At 39.2% G+C, this 13,262-nt stretch overlaps 1 pseudogene; it reads right to left on the reverse strand.

The window, feature by feature from the left end:
- Positions 1-1,737: 1,737 nt before the first annotated feature.
- Positions 1,738-13,055, reverse strand: LOC101403933 (alcohol dehydrogenase 1-like; annotated as a pseudogene).
- Positions 13,056-13,262: the final 207 nt, after the last annotated feature.

Raw genomic sequence — 13,262 nt, forward strand, 5'->3', positions numbered from 1 at the left:
GCACGTAAGTGAATGAAAGGAAAAAACCATCACAGATGTTTCTGTCCAGAATGAGAACCTTATTAAGAGTGACTTTCCTCAGTGTGTTTGCATATAGTGTTGGAGGAAGGAGACATGACAGATACATAACGAGGAGTTGTAGAAAATGAGAATAAATTCCTCTAGTGAAGCCAAGGACGGCCAGCACTGAGAAGAAATATCAGTGTCAATTATGCTTAGTCATTCCCAGCAGCGGCCTAATCACTTTTTTTTTTTTTTGTAAGGAAGATCGGCCCTGAACTAACATCTGCCAATCCTCCTCTTTTTTTTTTGCTGAGGAAGACTGGCCTTGGCCTAACATCCATGTCCATCTTCCTCCACTTTATATGGGACGCCGCCACAGCATGGCTTGCCAAGCCGTGTGTTGGTGCATGCCCAGGATCCAAACCGATGAACCCCTGGCCGCCGCAGCGGAGCATGCGCACTTAACCACTTGTGCCACTGGGCCGGCCCCCCCAATCACTTTTGAAATAGTTTACTTTTTAAATTGAGTTTTTATTTGAAGTGGAAAATTCAGACATCTAGAGTTTCTAGAAAAAGAAACTTTCATAATGGGAGGTTGATCAATGGCAAAGTTTTCTCTAGTATTTGACATCCACATACTAATCCAATTTTATTTACATTCAGTCAAGTTGTGCAAAGCTGCACCAATGAGGAAAGGAAAGAGCCCCCAGATATTTTAAAACAGCAAAACATCCTCCAGTATCTTTTGCAATACAGGTGCCTTCCTCCTCATCTTTTGTCTGGGCCAATAAGCGGCTGTTCCTCGTTGTTGTTACTGCTAAAATTCAACGTTAATTTTGTGCCCAATATGTGTCAGCGTGTTTGCCTAGTGCTTTACCTGCATTTTCTCATTTAGTTCTCATCGTATCAGGAAAGAAAGGAACTATTATTTACCCCACGTTTCAGGGATGGGATGGCAGTTAACGAGTTTAAATAACTTGCTAAAGTCACATGTCTAGTAAGTGATCTGACAGCAGAGCTCATGCTTTCAAGCTCCATGCCATAATTCCCTCAGATTAATCTTATCTGAGCATTCTAGCAAAAGTCAGCTGTGCTGTCTAATAGGGTGGCTGTTTAAATACATATTCTAAATAAGTTCAAAATATGTGGCTATTTACATTTAAATTAATTAAAATTAAATATAATTAAAAAGTCAGTTTTCCAGGTGCACTAGCCATACTTCAAGTGTTCAATAGCTACATATGGCTCGTGGCTGCTGAATTGGACAACACAGCTATAGAACATTCCATCATTGCAGAAAATTCTCTTGCACAGTGCTGGTCTGGAAGCATACTGGGTCTGGGTGTGAGGCGTGGCGAGAGAGGGGTTTGGAGGTGTTGTTTGGGAAAGAGAGAGTCAACTCGCCACATTAGAGTTGTCTGTTTTATTCTTAAATAGAAAATTAGGGTGATTAAGGTGAGAATTGAGGGTCAATAGAGTGAGATTTCCTTCCGGTCTTATCCTCTGCTGGGGAGTGACTTGGAGATGTAAGATGACTCTGCACCAATTATGAAGACCTGGGTCCCAATGAGCCGCCTGAAATGTGACTATTCTATATCTTATTAATAATGTCAAAATCTTAATCTATTTTTGCTCCCACAGGTAATAAACACCTGTAGGAAAGGTTAAGGGTTGTTTTTCTATTTTACAAATTGTCTTCTATTTCCTTTCATAGAGGAATATTTTTCCTACCTTTTACCCTTCTGTTTCTTGCCAAGGAGAATGCAGGTATTCAGGTTTCTGGAAAAGGTGGAGTGAAAACAAAGACCTAGCTCCCAGAATGCCACCCTTCAGGGTTCTCCCAGAGAGAATCAGCACTGGGTCAAAGGAGAGTTGTGAATTCGAGGGTGCTGCTCTGATAATCACGCACACTCCGTAGCTCGGATGGCATGACTCCAAAGCCGCCACCTAATTTCAGAAAGAGACTGATTAGCATCTCAGTTCCTCAAATCACACCTCTTCTGACTCACAATTCTAAAACATATTCTTAGGGTAGCTATATGGGAGAAATAATATAGAATAGAATAGTACGTGGTATCCCCCCGGGAGATCTTAGGCAAGCTGCTTTAACTTAATCACAATTAAATTTTCCAATCTTAAACATGGGGATTAGTACTTAATTCATAAAATGATATGAAGATTAAATGGGATAAAGTATGTAAATATCTCAGCACAGCGCAAGGCATGTAAGCATGTGCTCAAACCTTAATTTCATGTCTTCGTAAAGTTAATTTAATGTGTACCCACATGTTGACACGCAGCTCCCCCTCACTGTGCCCCAAGCCCACATACTATGGTATCCACGGGTCCGATGGCCTTGAAGGCAAAGTTGACACCAAAGCCCGTCATTTCCACCACCACCTGCTGGATAGGCTTCTTAAGGTTCCGAGGGTTGAGACAATCAGTGACTCCTAATGCTCTTGCCCTGGGAGATTTCTCCCCATTGATGTCAACCCCGATGATCCTGGAGGCACCAGAGGCTTTACAGCCCATGACAATGGCTGAGCCGACTCCTCCAAGTCCAAAGACCACACAGGTGGAACCGGGGGTGACCTACAAATGCACAAGATAAACCTCTATTAGCCATGCAAAGCTGATGCTCCAGTGTTAATTCGGAAGAAAAAAAGCCACTTTGGTTTTCTCTGATGGGAGAAGCTCTCTGACTGCCTGGCTCCCAGGACATAGACAGAGTCACTGAAAAACAACACAGAAGTACGTTCTTACCCTTGCCACGTTAAACACACCTCCAAAGCCTGTGGGCACCTCACAGCTCACGATACAGACTGTATCCACGGGAGCACCAGCATCAATTTTCCCCACTGCAATTTCATGCACAAGAGTGTATTCAGTGAATGCGCTAGTGCCAAAAAGATGGCAAATCTTACCTCCTCTGCAGGTAAACCTGCTGGTTGCATCCAACGTTAATCCAGTTGGAGAAAGAGCACTATTTCCCAGAGACGTAAAGTGACAAGGAGAGAAAGACAGGATTGTAGCTCCCGGTCAACACCTGTCCGAGTGAAAGCAAATTGGGTGAAAAGAGGGCCAAGAAATTGGAACTAACTTTTCTTTCACGCACAAGTTGCCCTTGGGGTGTAAGCAGGAGCTGCATTCTCTGCACTCAGGAAGAGAGAACACTGAGACTTTGTCTCCCGAGGAAAGAAGAACAAAGGAAGTGATCACCAGCTTGGGGGGAGGTTTGGAATGCCACAAACACCAAGTTTATTGACACGACGTTGTTTGTAGTAGATGTTGCCAATGTGTTGTAATGATACTTATTATCTTTTGAAGGTAATTATCATTTCACTTTGGATTGGAAAAAGATCAATTTTAATGCAAGTGGACCTTCAAAATACAAAATAAAAATTGAGAATTTGTCTCTAATAACATTGAGGTTCACAGGTAATAGAGACCCAAGTCTGAGAATGACACCAATATCTGTGGTATGAGGCTTGTCTATTTTGGTTAGTGTTCTATCCCAGGAGCCTAGCAGAGTGTTTCACTTAGTATGCGCTTAATAAATATTTGTTGAAAGAATGAATGAATACTCTAGTGTTAATGCTAGAATTAATACTCATTATGAGACATGATATCGTTGATTAAGAGCCCAGAGTGTGAGGTGAGGCAGCCTGTGTTTTAATCCTAGCTTTGCCATTAAGTAGCTCAATCAGCTGAATAAGATGATTAATTTGCCAAAGTTTCTACTTGCTCATACATAAAATATCTATGACATATGTTTGCTGTTAGAATAATATGTGATATTGTAAAGCATCTTGCAAAGTGTTTGAAATGAATTATATCCAGTGTGGAGGAAGTATCTACATATTCTGGAGGAAACTTGATTATAGATGATGCCTACTTCAGACAATTTAAAGGATTAGTATGCATGTGTGAGACTGTGTGTGTGAGAGTGTGTGTGTGTGTGTGGGGGGGGAAAAGCTGTTAATCATACGTACTTTTAATCTCAGGATATTCCAAATAGTGCATATATTTGCAATTTTTAGTTTAACTTGGGATAGGCAGACTAGAGACAATCTCTGTGGAAGTGAGTGGAGAAAAATTCTGTTTCTTTGAGTCCTTTCAGTTAAACACAAAATTGGAAGCTTCTGGATCTCAGACTGCCTATTTTTTAATCTGGTATGTCAATGTATTTAAACGTTTTTGTCAATAGGTGATGAGTTTGGCTATCTTTATGGTGGTTTTGGGGAAATGCCAGGGAGTGAGTTAGGAAAGAATTTACTGGGTTGGTACATATCTTGCCTGGTTACCTACCTGGTTTCACACTGGTTACACCTTCTCCAATACTCTCCACAACTCCAGCTCCCTCATTGCCCCAAATCACAGGAAAAGGAACTCTGTTTTCCCTTCTAGGATGTGCAAATCAGAACCACAGAGCCCAGAAGATAGAATCAGAAAGGTGATTAAATGATTGGAGATAAAATGCCTTGTCATAAAATTAGATCTTTCTGAAAAACGAGTATTTCCAAATCTAGAGGTAGAGTATATTGTTCAAGGCCTGGGCTGTAAATTTGACATGTTATTGATTGTGCCCATGTGGTATAGCCGTTTCAGAAAAAGGACCAAAAACCCTCAGTTTGTCTCTGTATAATTTTCCCTAGGCCTCTTGAACATCACAAACACCAGTGAAGTACTTTTTAGCTTTTTGCCAAGAAGAGCTATGTGTTCTATGGGTTGTGATACAGCAAACAACCCAAACTTTATGGTCTATTCTGAAACCTATGCTCAAACAGAAGAAATTCCTGGGTAATACCAAACTCATTAGTACCGAACTCATGCTTCTCTCCCTGCACTGCCCTCCTTTCCCTGCCTTCCCCCACCCTCCCCAATAGAAGACGCCAAAACAGGAGGCTTTTCTCGTCCAGTTCCTGTCCTGGTCCTGGCACACTAGTTCACGGCTCACGGCTAGTATCACAAAGGACAAGCAGGAATGCCTTTTCTTTGAAGACTATGCCTTGGTTCACAGTTTTCTTTCCTTCTCCTCCTTATAACTGGTTTCCGTCCCCAGTGATTCCAGTACAAATGTCGGTTAGCTTTCCTCCAGCGTGAAGAGATCCCACCGCTGAATGGAGTTGGCGGCAAATCGCAAGTTCCTCTCATGTCACACACTGTTCACTTGGTACATGTCTAAAGCACCAACAACTTCCACCCAGATATTGTCTTGACTATTTTTCTCCTGCTCAGCACCCATTGATCCTTGGAGCTTTGATACTTTTGGGCAGTCTGATTGTTCAGTCCAATGCTGACCTATTTCTTTTATTCCTTCCTGATCTTTGGAGGGGGAAGACATTTTTCTGTCTGTCTTCCCGATCTGTTTCCTCAAGTTTTTGGTCAAAATAGCTGTCCTGGCCAGCTCAAGTCTCTCCACCTTGGTTCTGACCATAGGAAATCTCTGACTGATCACGTGTCCAGGGTATTGTATTCAACCCCTTATTCAGTTCTCTGAGCAAAATCTACCTGTCCATTAACACTTGCTAGTTTTACTTCCCTTAACTAAAATAATCCTCCTCTCCACCCTTTTTTGTTTTCCAAAGTATTTTGGGCTGTTCTCTCATCTTTTGTACTCTGAATGAACTTCATGTTCTGTTTTTTTCCTATTTCAATTTGCTAGTTAAAAAAATCAACACCAAGTACCTCATTTGTATAATTAGAACACTTGTACTTAACTTGTAAGATTGTCATCAAGTATAAGTTAAAAATTATACACAGGTAGTTCAGCTTCCGGCTACGGTGAGCTAGGATCGTTCAGATTCAACTTCCTACTAAGGACATCTAGAAAAGCTGGGCACAACATATAAAAAAGATCACTACTAATGGGATAAATCAAAATCATGTATCAATTGATAGGATGTAATGATAAACCTTCAGTGACACCCTTGCCGGAAGTGCATAACCTGGTCTAATTGGAAAATATCCCACCAACTGAACTGAGGGACATTCTACGAAATAAATGCACTGTAATCTTCAAAAGTGTCAATACCATGATATTCAAGGAAAGATTGAGGAACTGTTCTAGATTGAAGGAGACCAAACGGATATGAAAACTAAATGCAATGTGGGATGTTAGGGTGGGTCCTTTATCAAAGTGCAGATTATTTGGTCAATCGGCAAAACTTGAATGGAGTCTGTGATTAGACATTAATAATATATCAATGTTAAGTTTCTAATTTTGATGGTTGTATTTTGATGGTGTGTAATTATGTAGGAAAATTTTCTTATTTGCATGAATTACACAAGAAAGCAGGGTTTCTTAACCAGGGCTTTTCAATGAGATATGGAATTCAGCAAGAGATCATAATCGGAAAGAAAACCTCACAAAGCTTTTTGGACTTGAATGCTGTATGATGGTCAATGATTAAGCAGCCCCGTTAACAGTTCCTCAAGGGTCTGTCAGTGCCAAAGAGCAGTGTGTGGAAGGATGGTGTTCTTTGGGCTGAGCTTGTACTGAGATTTGAATGAGAAATGGGAGAGGGGGCATTGATAATTGATAAGCACCACATTGCCTGGAGAGGAGGACAGTTGGCTGGCGATGTCAACACTTCTCTTTCTAATTATCTTCTAAATCCTCCCATTTTGTGCTGCTAATTAACCTAGAAAAATGAACAAATTCTACTGGTGCCATATATAAGCTGCACTCCATTGCACTTTGTTTCTGCTCAGCACACATTGATCCTTGGAGCTCTGATACTTTTTGCCAGTCTGATTGTTCAGTCCAATGCTGACTCATTTCCTTTATTTCTTTTTCCAAATTTTAGAAGTGAATTGTACAGTGAAGTTTCTTATTCAGTATGATGCCCTTCTATTTTATATCTTTATATGAACATGTCTGACAATCCAGTGTGGCAATTTTCGAAGATGATGTATAAGTTGGAAGAGAAAGATTTGAGGCCTAAGTCTACAGACAATTTTGGTAAGGATTGTGATGCAGAATTACAATAATCTGAGTTATTTCATGGCAGCAGTGCAAAATGTCCAGGATAGTCAAGGAAATTTTGGAGAAGAACAAGTTATAGGACTAACTCTGTAAGCTATCAAGACTTATTATCAATCTATAACAATAAGGCCATTTGGTTTTGGTCCAAGGATAGAAAAAATAGACCAATAGATCAATGGAGCAGAAAAGACATGAAAGAGATCCAGACATATTAGTCACTTGATTTATGACAAAGATGGTACTGTAGTGCAGTGGGGTCAGCAGACTTTTCAAACGATGCCAGGTCAATTTGACACGTAGGCAGAAATAAGATGAAATGAGGATCTCTGCCTCACCATAAACACAAGACGATCACTCCCAGGTGATGGAAATTTATAAATCTCAATGTGACGTGAAAACTAGCTAAGATTCTAGACAAAAACAAGGAAATATTCTTCAAGACTTTGGGGCAGGCAATGGTTTCTTAATTGGGACACGAAAAACACTAACCATTAGGGAAGAGATTTGTAAATTCGACTGCAGTAAAACTAGGAAATTCCTTTCATAAATATAAACCATTAAGAGAGTGAAAAGGCAAGCCGCAGATTGGAAGAAGAAATTTGCAACACTTACAATCAACTGAGGGGTCATATCCAGAATATATATGTTAAAAAAACAACAAATCAATAAGAAAAAGAACAACTCATTAGCAAAAATGGACAAGTGACTTTATCATCTACTTCACAACAAAGGATATCCAAATGGCCAATGAGCATATGAAAGGTGCTCAAACTCATTAGTCATCAGGCAGATGTAAATTAAAATCATAATGAGACATCACTATATACCCAGTAGAAGAACTAAATTAAAATGACTGATAATACCAAATGCAGGATGTGGACAAACTAGAATACTCTTGCATCTCTGGCAGGAATTTTTTTTATGCGTTCTGTATCAATTATGGATCAATTCTCCTTAGTGTGTTGGGTGCCAGATCTTGGTAGGAGATGAGCTAGTACATGCCATGAGAAGGATAAGAAAGATGAGAAGAAACACACTATTTGTTTCTCTCCCTCACTATTGTGAAATGGTCACAAGATGACAGGGTCGACTGAAGAAAGAAACTGTTTCTCTTTCTAAGCATTTTAATTCGTGCAGAGCACTATCACCACTTTGCTAGTTAGTTTAGGCTATACTTAATCTGCTAAAAAGTTTTTTGAATTTTATCACTAACTGTTTATTTAGTAAAGAAAGGGATATTGACTCTCTATATCTAACAGGAATAAAGTGAAAAGGAAATGAAATTCCTTAAATGCTGCTGCTGAGAATTTTTAGTAACATTGCACAGAAAGCATCCTAGCCAAGGTCACTGGTAAAAACTTTTCCAAATCTGACTCTGGCAGGAAGTGTAATTTTCCACCAAAGGGTGTTTAAAATGGATTGTTCGTTGTCAGTGACCACGAAAGATGCCAAGGAGAAGAGAGAGACAGAGTGCTCAGAGGAGAGAGAGTGAGAAATGATTTACCCCTGGTTGACAGGGGAAGCAGGCAGCCAGGTTTCCATGGCATGTATTGGATGGAAATAAATTTTTCTGCAGGTAACAATCGACAATTGATCAGTTCATAAAATGCTAGATTTTGAGCAAGTGCGAATTGAAAGACTGAAAATGTGGTATGGCTAATAATAAAGGTTTGGAATCAAGATGCAGACATCCCAGTGCGGATGGTACCGGCTCCTGATCAGACAGGATGTAATGCAGTTCTCTGGAACGTGAGAGAAGAATCCCAGCTGGAACATCCCCGCTAACAACATTTAGCCATAGTGTTGAAAGGTGGCAGTGAACTGGAGTCTCACACAATCCCGTAGCTCATATGTTTGTTGTAAACCAGATACATGCGTTTCTAAGATTTCAGAATGTGGGTTCAGTTATTACCAACAAATGGGCTACCTAGTGTCTTTAACATCTGAAGTGGATATTTTAAAATATTCCCTCATTACCTAAAAGTCTGAACTTTTATCCTTTGGTTATATTCAGATATAATAATGTTTTATGTAAATTTTTGTTCAGTAACTAATAAGTGAATTTTAATAAAGTGAAACATCTACAAAAGGTTGAATTAAATCATACCACTGATGGATGTTTGGATGTTTTGTTTTCTTGATTTGTGCTTTAATTTAAAAACAAATAACTATCAAAAAAATAAGAATAAATGTTAATTTTAGATTTGGTGAAATATTTCATGTATGAAGTAAAATTTGCACTTAACAGGGAAAATTATTACACCTTGTAATTCAGCCTGAAGAACTTTCTTGAATATTTCTTGTAAGTCAAGTCAGCTAACAACACATTATCTCAGTCTTTTTAAAATCTGTGAATGTATTTCACCTTCACTTTTGAAAGATGGTTTTGCTGGATTTTTGGTCGATAGTTTCTTTCTTTAAGCACTTAGAATATGTCATGCCACTGCCCTCTGAACTTCATTGTTTCAGATGTTAATTGGTAGTCTTACTGGGGTTTCCTGGTATGTGATGTGTCATTTTTCTCTTGCTCATTTCAAGATTTTTTTTTTTTGCCTTTTTCTTTGAACATAGACTTTGGCTATGATACGTCTAGGTGTTCATCTCTGTTTATTCTACTTGGAATTCATTGAGTTTCTTAGATATGTAGGTTAATGTTTTCCAGCATATTTGGGAATGTTTTCAGCAATTATTTCTTTCAATATTTTTTTCTGCCCCTTTTTCTCTCTCTTCTCCTTCTGGGACACCTGTTATGCATCTGTTGATATGCTTAATGGCATTCCACAGGTCTCTGAGAGGCTGTTTATTTTTCTTCCTTCATTTTTTCTTTCTGTTCTTCAGCTTGTATAATCTCTAAATGATCTATCTTCAAGTTTGCTGATTATTTCTTCTGCCAGCTGAAATCTACTGTGAGCCGTGAGCACCTCCAGTGAATTTTTCACTTCATTGAATATACTGTTCAACTCCATTTTTTTTATTTCTATTTCTTTATTGATATTCTCTTTTTTGATGAGTCATTGTCATCGTGCTTTCTTTTAACTATTTCAATATGGTTTTCTTTAGTTCTTTGAATATACTTATAATAGCTGATTTGAAGTCTTTGCTAAGTCCAATCTCTGGGACCTCTCAAAGGTAATTTTGATTGCCTGCTCTCTTTCTTGTTTAAAGGTCACACTATCATGTTTCTTTATATGTCTTGCAATTTTTGTTCAAAACTGGATATTTTAGGTAATATTCTGTAGCATCTCTGGATTCTGATTAGTTTCCCCTCCATCCAACATTCCCTCTGGATTGTAACAATTAATATTACTGTTTTTGTTGGTTTGTTTAGTGGCTCATGTAGACTAATCCCGTGAAGTCTATTCCCCCTCACCCTGACTCTCCACCAGTGGAGAATCTCTGGTATCATGCTCAGGCTTTCAATTTTTCCTGATCAGCATGGCTTAATGTTTGCTAGTACCTGATCAAAGGTTGTGCTCAAGCCCTTGAGCCAGTAAGGCTTTTATTCTTTGGTGATGGATCTGTGTGTATCTCGGGGAATGCTTTCGAGTCTGCCCCATGTTCAGCCAGTGACTAGTAGCTCTCAAGTGCCCACTCTGGTTGCTCCTGAGTGGATGCAGCCTAGCGCATGCCCACAGCCTTCTGGAACCCCAGGGACAAATGTGGTCTTAGCAGGGCCCCTTTTAATTGTCTCTTTTCCCTGGCTCTCTCTGTTAAACTTGTTGCTACTAGTGTCATGGAGCGTTTAGCCTTCTCTTATTTGCTCATCACTAAGATCTCTATTGTTTTTGACAATGCCTTAAGTCATGAGTTCCTCCACACTGTCTTCCAGATAAAGTCAGCCACCTCATCAGAGCTGCAGCTACGGTCCTCCTTTCTTGCCCTTCTCCCTGGTTAGAACCTCTATGCTACTGCATCACAGTTGGGGATGAGGGTGGTGGCTGGCTTGTTTCTCCTGGAGTGACACTTTAGCCCTATGAGCCAGCAAATGGTAGCCCAAATTCTTCTCATCCTGCCCTTCGCGGTGTGGAACATACCAGCAAGGGATGGTGAGGAAGGGGGCCATCTGGCCTCCAGTATTCTAGGTCAGCTACATAGAGTAGAACCTCTATGGGTGGGAGCTGGGTGGGGGGAGGGAGCCCTGTCTTCTTAGCTATGGCCACTGGGAATAGAGTGTCTGCTCTATCATACAGCTGCATATCAGAATAATTTTGTAATTGTGAAAAAAATAGGAAGTTTATGTGTCAATAATTTCCTGTGTTGATTTTCAAAGTATTTAAAAACAACAGTGTATCTAAAGCATTTAATGATATTTCAGCTTTTATATATATTTGTGCCACTGTAACAAAATGAAATGACCTCACTATTATATATGGTAATATGGATCTAAGTATAAAGCAGAAGGAATCTTATTTATCTTTAAGTAGAAAATGCCATTTGTTCTCCTAAAATTGTAAAATTATTGTAAACACACACTTCCACATCCATACCTACTAAAAGTCTCATTTATATTTACCTTAGTTCGAAGCTCACCAGCCTTTGGTGGATCAACTTCAACCTCTTCAATGGACTGGGGGCGTTTTCTGTCCAGGCAATGGCTGCCTGGCATGTGCTAATCTATTAAAAAAGTAATGAAATGATGAAGTGGGCTTATTGCTATTGAACTAGAAGTGGGTGAAATACATAGTTAAATTCACTTCTACTATGCTGACTGGTCATTCTGGTTATCTCACTTTGAAATGCAGATGATCTACTTCATTCATTGAAAGCAATCCCACACACAGACGTATATATATCTGAATAATAATATAAAATGTTGTAATGTGAAATCAGTAATATCTATGTCTCTATCTATAGAGATATGTAGGTGTTATGCAGGTGTATGTATATATCTCTCTACATATCTCATGTCATCTATGAGATAGATAGATAGATAGATAGATAGACAATCAGTCTTTGTTTTTTGTTTTTTTTTTTTGTGAGGAAGATCAGCCCTGAGCTAACATCCATGCCAATCTTCCTCTTTTTGCTGAGGAAGACTGGCCCTGAGCTAACATCTATTGCCAATCCTCCTCCTTTTTTCCCCCCTTTTCTCCCCAAAGCCCCAGTAGACAGTTGTATGTCATAGTTGCACATCCTTCTAGTTGCTGTATGTGGGACGCGCCTCAGCATGGCCGGACAAGCGGTGCGTCGGTGCGCGCCCCGGATCCGACTGCGGCCGCCAGTAGCGGAGCGCGCGCACTTAACCGCTAAGCCATGGGGCCGGCCCCAGTCTTTGTTTAAAAAATTGTTTTATACCGAGCATCTGATTAACGCACTTTACTCTTAGAGGATTTCTTTTCTGCATTCCAAATGGCACCAGACGTTAATATTGGTCAAGTGATCTATGGAGCACGGTTCAGTTTATAGAGTCCAAATTTCTGCATTATAGTTTCTAATATCAATCATTTATTTATAAAGAAGATTAGACTTCATCATGCAAAGAAAATTATAAGAAAAGATGGATGTTACCTTGGATATAGGACAAAAGAAACAATATTAATTTTGCTTCTTTAATCAAATTCATTCTTATAAAATATCATTTTATCATACCTTGGTACTTAGTTTCTGTGTCTTATAACTCCTATTCATTTACTGCATTTTTATTTTTAAATCTCTATACAGTTAAAGCTTAGATATTTATCTATTCATTTTTTCCTATATTAATAGATGGCTGCACTTGGAGGAGATTTCATCTTTATAGAAGAATATTTTTACTTTACAGAAAGATTGATTAAGATGTTTCTTTAAATAATAATAGTTCTTATTTCATCAGATGTTTCTTTAAATAGTAATAGTTCTTATTTTATCACAGTTATGATCTTATTTCTTAAAAATTGACTTACAAATTACCAGGAATATTTCCATTGTATAAAGCATGGTACACATGTATTCCCATGATAACTTCAACACAGCCGTGGATAATAAAGTTTTACCTACTAGTAAGATCATACCTGGGACTACATTTCAAGAGCAAACCATGACCTACTTTGCTAGCCTTTTCTGTGGAGAGTTTAGCTTGCTCCATCATTCCCTCTGGCTGGTGCAGATGGGAGAGCTCCTCTGTCTCTGCCCCTCGCCAATTCAGACTGAGTACTATAGTATTCTCACACTCAGAGTGACTCATAGCCATACACACCAATCATGGAGCGGGGGAGGAGGGGAGGGGGAGAAATGAAAAATTGAAGGAGATGAGGAGAAGGAAAATGGAAGATGTGAAGTGGGGAAAGGAAGG

This window comes from Ceratotherium simum, chromosome 8 (genome assembly GCF_057802395.1).
Source record: "Ceratotherium simum simum isolate JZ-2026a chromosome 8, ASM5780239v1, whole genome shotgun sequence".
Lineage (NCBI taxonomy): Eukaryota > Metazoa > Chordata > Mammalia > Perissodactyla > Rhinocerotidae > Ceratotherium > Ceratotherium simum.